Source organism: Schistocerca americana, chromosome X (genome assembly GCF_021461395.2).
Source record: "Schistocerca americana isolate TAMUIC-IGC-003095 chromosome X, iqSchAmer2.1, whole genome shotgun sequence".
NCBI classification, from domain to species: Eukaryota; Metazoa; Arthropoda; class Insecta; order Orthoptera; family Acrididae; genus Schistocerca; species Schistocerca americana.
In genome coordinates this window covers 718,336,610-718,345,102 of record NC_060130.1, presented here as the reverse complement: position 1 = coordinate 718,345,102, position 8,493 = coordinate 718,336,610, and the positions used below count along the sequence as shown (strand labels likewise).

Sequence of the window (8,493 nt, the reverse complement as noted above, 5' to 3'; positions counted from 1 at the left end):
GGATGGGAACACAGAGGTCATTGCAAGGAATATTGGAACTAGTGGGTTGAGGTATGAGGACTGCAGCCTTGGTAGTAGTGCCAGCAGCCTCGTTTCCTGGCAGACCGACATGAGCAGGAACCCACATAAACAGCACAGTGTCTCCATCAAGAATGAGCAAGTGACAATTTTCCTGGACCCGTTGCACTAAAGGACAGGCAGTGTACAGCAGACAGATACTTTGAAGGGCGCTGAGAGAGTGAGTAGAGGATGCAATAGAAAAGCTTGTGTTGCTGGATTTACTCTGTGGCCTGATACAGGGCAGAGAGCTCGGCTGTAAGTACTGAGCAATGTGCCAAAAGCTGATACTGAAAAATGTCACCAATGATGAAGGCACACCCGACCTTACAGTCAGTCCAAGAGCCATCAGTGTACACAAAGGTACTATTTTGAAGTTCCATGCAAAGGTCATGAAACTGAATGCAATAGAGTGAGGCTGGAGTAGTATCTTTAGGAAGTGAATGAAGGCCAAGGTGAACACAGGCTGCCGCACGAAGCCAAAATGGTGAAGGGTTCACACCCACTGGGAAAGTTGCAGGTAATATGAAGTTAAATCGCTGAAGCAAGTGCCAAAAGCTGACTCTAGGTGGTAACAGAGAAGAGGGACATATCCCATACTGGCAATTAAAGGGCTTATCGAAGAATGAGGCATAGCACGGGTGGCCACGCATGGCAGACAGACGGCATGCATACCTGCTGAGGAGAAAAGTCACGGTGGTAGGACAGACGCAGTTCAGCAGCTTTGGCATACAGACTCTCAACTGGGCTAGTGTCAAAAGCGCCAGTGAGCAAATGGATGGCATGGTGGTAGGTAGTGCTGATACGGCATAAGAGGGCTGGACATGCAGACGCATAAACCAAGCATCTATAGTCTAGTTTTGAACAGACAAGGGACCAGTACAAACGGATGAGGGTGGTTTGATGTGCACCCCAGAAAGTACCATTGAGGACATGTAGGACATTGAGAGACCTCTTACAGTGGGCTGCCAGGTAAGACACATGGGACGACCAAGAGTGTTTCCTATCAAGCACGAGCCCCAGGAATTTTGTAGTTTCAACGCATGGAAGAGCAACAGGCCCAAGATGCAAAAATTGTGGGAGACACCAACTGCACTGCCAGAAATTCATGCAAACAGTTTTGTCAGTGGAAAAATGAAAGCCATTGTTGATGCACCATGAGCAGATGATCAAGACATCACTGAAGATACAGCACAATGAGGCAGGTCCATGGAGGATAGACCTAGTGATCAAGCAGGCCAAGCCAGCACATCAACACACTGTAGAGCACGTTTGGTTACAGCGACACATGGACAAACGTTATCCTGTTGGAAAACACACCCTGGAATGCTGTTCACAAATGGCACTACAATGGGCCGAATCACCAGACCTGACATACAAATTTGCAGTCAGGGTGCATGGGATAACCATTAGTGCACTCCTACTGTCATACAAAATGACAACCCAGATCATAACCCCCAGGTGTAGGTCCAGTATGTCTAGCACACATACAGGTTGGTTGCAGGCCCTCAGCTGGCAGCCTCCTAACAACACACTGCTGTCACTGGCACCAAGGCAGCACCATCTTTCATCAGAAAATACAACGGATCTCCACCCTGTCCCCCAGTGAGCGCTATGGACATGGAGACAGGCTATTGCCAAATTGGGGTCGACGAGGCTGACTGTAGCATGTACATGTGGTTCTTATAGACATGTATTAACAATACTTCATTTTATTTTCAACTTTAGTATTTTAGGATGATGGTGACTAAAGAATGCACTGAAAATTTTTATTGAAGTTCTGTGTTAACTCTTCTGTTTGGCAAATGCCTCTTACTCAGGTAGCAGTTTTCACATCAGCCAATAAATTGTAGAATGTAGCAGGGTTCAAAAGGGCTTCTCAATTTCTACTTATTGTGAGGAAATCAATATTTACTTGAACAATGAATTGCAGTTTATTTAAAGAACCTGAAAATTTCCCGATGGTGATCAGTAAACTGTAGTAATAACTAGGTTGAACCTAATAATGTTTATTGCTGCAGTATCCTACTTTTTTTCTACATTTGTTACATTTAGTCAGGTGAGGCAATGAAATTATGTTTTCTTTTATGTAAACAGCCACGCCCTACTGCTTTCTGTTATTTCTGCAAGAATAGGAAGACTAATTTATTAAAGTATGTTGAACTAATTCAGGGGTTAGCCAGTGCTGATAAATGCATAATACCGAGATATGCTCGAGTTCACTTGTTAATATTGCACTAATTTGATCAATCTTATAATGCAGGGCTTGTAAATTATTGTGAAATTTTTTTAGATAGGGTTTACTCACAATTGGTACTCAAGCGTCGCATTTACAGCACCTCATATGTTTGTGTTAAATTCTGAAGTTTAATGGTGTGAAATAGGAGCTGTACAGAAGAAATAAGGAGTACATCTGTGAGAAAGAAAATGTTTTAAGGGGGACAGCTGGAAGAATTCCCATGAAGCTGAGGAAAACATTTGCCAAGTTATTTTTGGAGTACAATGTTATGCAGCTGTGAATTGTGGACAGTTAAAAAGAAAAAGATAAAGGATATTAAGAAAATTTTGTAATGTGATCATGGAAAAGACTGCTTAAGGTGAAGCAGATGGACAGATTTAAGTATGAAATAATATATAGGTGAAGAAAGAAGATTATTAGAAATAATCATAAACAGAAAAAAAGCTTGCCCGAGACACTTACTGTGTAGGAATTGTTAGCAACAAATAATTTTAGAGGGAAAGTGGAAGGAATGAGGAGGTAGAAAGAGCAACTGAGTGAAGGACAACATTAAAAATGGATGAAGGAATATGTTCAGAACAGGATGAAGTGGAGAACCTCCAGTCAAAACATCTCTTAAGGCACTGAAGAAGAAGAATTATTTGCAGGCTATATACTGGAAAAAGTGTCTTGTTCATCTTCATGGATTGTGAATAAGCACCTTAATATTTTGAATGTGATGTTTAGAACAAAGTAAAAGTTTAGACTAATTCAGTGGAAGAGCAAATACAATTTATTCGAAGGAAAAAATAAAATGTGTTCACTGCTCTTAACACCATCCAAACTGTTCATTTTTTACTTTTAACAACTGTGCTTGCAATTGTGACGACTGTGGCTAGTTGTCATTTGGCTTACACAATAGCTGCACCCCTAGCAAATACTTCTTACAACAGTATGTTAATTAGCATTTATTATGAAGAGAGGGCAGCATGATCTAACTCTTCTCAAGACAAAGAGATTTACAAGAATTTGGCTATTTTATTAATACTCTTCAATAAGAAATTCCTACCCCTAATGCATACTCTAGGTGTAAGTTTTGTATTGATATGTAGTGACGTTCCGGTAGAATGTAAATAATCTAGGAGTAAAGGATACCCCCTCACCAAACAGCAGAAATGTTGAGTCAACAACAGGCACACACAAAAGATAGAGAGAACTTGCTAACTTTTGGAATAAATTCTTCGTGCTAGGGAGCGAAAATACACACAGGCACACACATGTTAACTTCCATATGTGTGGTTCATAAAATCTGGTGGAGGGAAAGATTCGGATGGCCCAGGTTGTGAAGCAGCCATAGAAATTTAACATCTTGGGCTCAGCTGCATGTTGTGCCACTGCGTGGTCAACTTTGTTGTTGGCCACAGTTTGCTAGTGGCTTCATTCTGATGGACAGTTGGTTGGTTGTCATATCAACAGAAAAACGGTATAGTGACAACAGCTGAGTAAGTACATGGCACAACTGCTTTCACATGTGGTCCTGCACCTAACAGTGTGGGGTAAGCCTGCATCACAACTGGAGTGGCAATTGTCGAGTTGGTGAACTGGGCAGGTCTTGCACCTGGGTCATCCATGAGGATATGATTCCTGTTACAAGGAGTTCCTTGTGTGAGTGGCGTAGGTATGGACCAGGATGATGTGTAGGTTGGTGGTGGTGGGGGGGGGAGGGGGGGGGGGGGGGAGGAGAGATGAATACCACTTTAAAAATGGTGGAAATGATCTTGGGTAAGTTGTCTCATTTCCAGATGTGATAGATAATCAGAATGCTGGTGAATTATATGGTTCAGGGTGATACTGTGTGATGAGGTGGGCATTCCTTTGTAACTGATTCTTGGGGGTGGTGGGACGGTTAGGGTTGTCTGAAGGTATGGCATGGGAAATATGCTTAAGTATTAGATTTTTTTGGGGGGGGAGGGAGGGAATGCCTGTGTGTGAACACCCCCATGAAACCTTCAGCATACTGGGCAAGAGGATTATCACTGTAGATATGATGCCCATGGGTGGCCAGGCTGTGTGGGAGTTATTTTTTTGTGTGGGAAGGATGACAGCTATCAAAATGCAGGTACTATTGGTGGTTAATGGCTGTAGTATGGACAGAGTTGTGGATGGTGTCACCAGAGAGGTGGAGGTCAATGTGCAGGAAGGTGGAATATTAGAATAAGCAGGACCAGATGAAGCAGGTGGGAGAGAAGGTTGTGGAGGACTGAGGATAGGATGTCTTGGACCTGAGTCCAGATTATATGATTAATGGACCTCCATCAGATAAGGTGTCTGGCGTTTTGAAAGGCTAGGAAGGTATTTTAGCATAGGAGGGTGTCATGAGTGTGGCCCCTGTGCCACAAATTTGTTTATATACTTTCCCCTCACAGTAATAGTAATTATAGTAGTAGTAGTAGGGTAGTAGTAGTAGTAGTAGTATATAGTTGGTAAGGTGTTCAAGGAATGAGGTAGTGGGTTTGAAGTCTGAAGGACATTGGGTGAGAGTGTACGATAGTGATGAGGGCTTGGGCATCATGGTTGTTTGTGTATACGGAGATGGCATCTACAGTGATGAGTATGGGTCCAGGAGGTAAAGGCGTGTGGTTACTGAAGAGCTGATGAAGGAAGTGGTTAGTATCTTTGATGTGCAATTGGTTGGAGGTGTTTGTCAACAAGAGAGAAATTCTTCTTTCAGTGGGAGCACAATAATCAGCTACAATGGGGTATCCAGGATCATTGGATTTGTAGATTTTGGGGAACATGTGGAAGATGTGTGTCTTGGAGTGTCACTGGGGTAAGGATGGAGATGGATTCATTAGGGTTTGAGATTAGCTACCTAAATTATACATTTAGTGGTATGAAAGTAACTTTAAAATGCTCTGGTAATATGGGTGCATAGTGAACTATTTTCTGCATAGTTTCTTTTCATAATGGTCTTTAAATCACAGACACCCGGAAGGTTCTGCACAGATTACCATTACTAAACCTAACTGTATGAATTTTTCTTTTTCTTCTAAAGAAATTGAAGTGTCACCAAGTTGCTTCTCATATGAAGCACACAAATTGATGCATATCTGAGACCATAGTAGTGTTTTTAATGTATCATCTAATCCTTTCTATATTGAAAAAGGATAAGGTTCTAATAAAGTCTACATGTCTGATAATTTGGTTATTTTTATTGCCACACTTGAGTGAGATGAAAAGTAAGTCTTTTACTGTCACAACTGCCTATGTGGAGAATTTTTTTTCTGTTCCAGATGTAAGCAATATGAGAACATTAGCATCTCAGAATAATGGAAGTGTAAGTAAGTATCTGTCTCAGAAGAAATTTGAAATGCCTTATAACATTGCAGTAACAAAAAGTGTAAGGAGAAAGTATTTACTTATTCATTTATTTTTACAGAAACTGTGACTAATTTGATGTCGTAAGTATGGCTCACTAAGTTTTTGTTTTGCACTATAGTACATTAGTGATTTTTTTAGGTGCAGTTTTGAAAATACTTACTGTTTAAGTGAGGTGGTAACTCATGCATGTATATAAGCATTACTTCTGAAATGGTTTAATTGGGACATGTATACAGAAGTAATCATTTTTATTGTGTTTCATGACAAAATTTGACTGAATTAGTATCCATTTATTAAATATCATGGATCCTTTACAAGCAATTTATTACTTACATTTCTCAGAAATGCACCTCATGCCACATGAATATTTGATATGTACATGTTGGTTAATAATAGATCTAACCATGGGTGGTAGCACAAAAAAATTCAAGAAGCACCTTCAAATTCAATATTTTGAACAAAGTCTGAGAGGGAGTTTAATGCCACAACAATGCAACAGTATAAATAGTATTCAAATAAATACCAGTACATTAAGTCATTTTCACACCACATTTTTACTTTGATGACACACACACACACACACACACACACACACACACACACACACACACACACACTTATATATAACAGATATTACCTGCAATTTCAACAATGAAAATAATGAGTGATGTGGAAATTTCATCAATATGTAACAAAACAGTCATATTACACATACAAACAACTCTTACACAATAAAATGTTGTTAACTATAATGCCTATTTGTTCAATAGTTTTAATACTTATATTTAACAGCTTCTCGTATATCAATTTTTTGTTATGTATTCCAAAATTACTTCATAACTTGAAAGAAGAAACAGGAAAATGAATTCAAACAACTGTTTTCTTAGTCACCTCTCTACATACACCCAGACTAGTGATACTTACGCCAATTCTCTTCTGAAACTGCTGAAGCTTAGTTTCCTTTTTCACAAACATGCTTTTCTACAGACATTACTTTGATTAACAGTTGCAGAGTTCTAACTATGTTCAATCTTTACACTGAATCTTGCATAAGCATCATCCAGATAGTACAGTTACACTCCCAGCAATATTACATTTTGGTCATGTTTGAATAACCATATTATAAGTGTCTCAAAATACTATATATTAGTTTCTCTTAATTTTACTGTAATTCTTGCATTATTACTGTTGTATTACTATTTATCTACAGTTTGTTTCATTTTCATGTATTTCTTTACGAAATCAGCAGACTAAATTCGCCATCGAGTGATGCTTCCAACCAGCACAACAAAAGGATGGCAAATACATTTTGTTAAATCATCAGCCATCAATTTAATCAACAAAACATTTCTAGTCATGGAATACTATGAAGGAGTATACCCTTAATCTATTGCAATTACATATGACACACAGCAATATTCTAATTTTTAAGCACATTCAAATTAATGAGAAGGAAGGACAAAAGCTCCTTGTGTGTAGAACAATAAAGGGAAAATATTTCTTCAGGAGTGTGTTACACTGAAGTTCAAGAAAAGAACACACTAAATGGAACATTTATTAACACTCATGACTTTAGATTTTCATTTGAATTTCCATCAAATGCAATCATCAAATTTAGCATATAGGCAAGACACAATACAAGGAAAATCAAATTGTTTTGATTGCTTTCAACACAGAATGATATAACACTGCTCATACCATTGAAATTTTTACTTCAACTTCTGCATCATGCCAATGGTAACCAAAAGTGACTGGAAGCCATTATGAAATCCCAGTAGCCAAATTAGAACAAATGGTATGAGTATTTGTGCATTGAAATTAAGTTTAAGGATTTTAACAGAATATTCAGCTTCAAACCAATTCATCACACAGAGTAAAATGACAGTTCTTATACAATTACAAAGAAACCCATTAAGAAAATATCTTAGACATTGTATCCTATGTGGCTGGAATGTATTGTGTATTACCTCCCTAATAATACTTATTATTTCTGGTCCTGTCAGAAATCTTCAACAATAATTGCACAATAATATTAAGAAACTCTACATAAGAAAAACAAATTTCTTCACAATACTGGGAACACAGCAGTCTAGTAAAATTGCAAAGGCAGTATTGTTTCTTGGTTGTATCCACACACATTCTGGAATGTGACATTTTCTGCAAATAAATAATAAATTTCAACATTGAAATGTCTCTACACAAACTTCTGATAAAATTATTTAATAAAAATAATAATAATAATAATAATAATAATAATAATAATAATAATAATGGTAATGTTAATATTACATAATCAAAATAAGAATTAATACAGTATCCTAAATCATTGAGCACACACTACAACCAGAAGGTATCATTTTTTCCAAACTCAGTTGTTTTACATGATGTAAATGAGTAAATTAATTTTTTGTGTGTGCGTACCTTCTGCAAGATGTAATATATGAAATCATGATATCACAGCTAACCTTTGTTTTTGTAAAAGTGATTTATTCAGCTTGATAAACATGTCTAAGTATTTTTCATCATTTTATTAGAAGGGCTGAAATAAAACAAACTGCCTCCATTATAGACCAAGTACAGTGAAATATGTGGTGAGGAGGAGGAGGAGGAGGAGGAGGAGGAGGAGGTTGGACGTGGGCAGAAAATACAGTGGAACATTTGAAACAACTTACGTATGGTGTAATACATCATACATGATGGGATAAGATAACAATAATGGATCCTAAGTGAATGAGTGGCCACATTAGCAAATAATAAAAAAGAAAAAAAATGGGAGGCCATTGTTTATCTTAGATGGTAAATCACTGGAGTTAAGACGTGTGGATTATTGTGTATTA

The 8,493-nt window shown here is 38.0% G+C and overlaps 1 long non-coding RNA gene across 1 annotated transcript; it reads right to left on the bottom strand.

The window, feature by feature from the left end:
- Positions 1–5,925: 5,925 nt before the first annotated feature.
- On the bottom strand, positions 5,926–8,215 carry LOC124554768. The gene is made up of 2 exons (XR_006968440.1): positions 8,078–8,215; positions 5,926–7,813 (listed from the first exon to the last, which is right to left on the bottom strand). It is a non-coding gene; the product is annotated as an uncharacterized LOC124554768 (long non-coding RNA).
- Between the last annotated feature and the right edge of the window lie 278 nt (positions 8,216–8,493).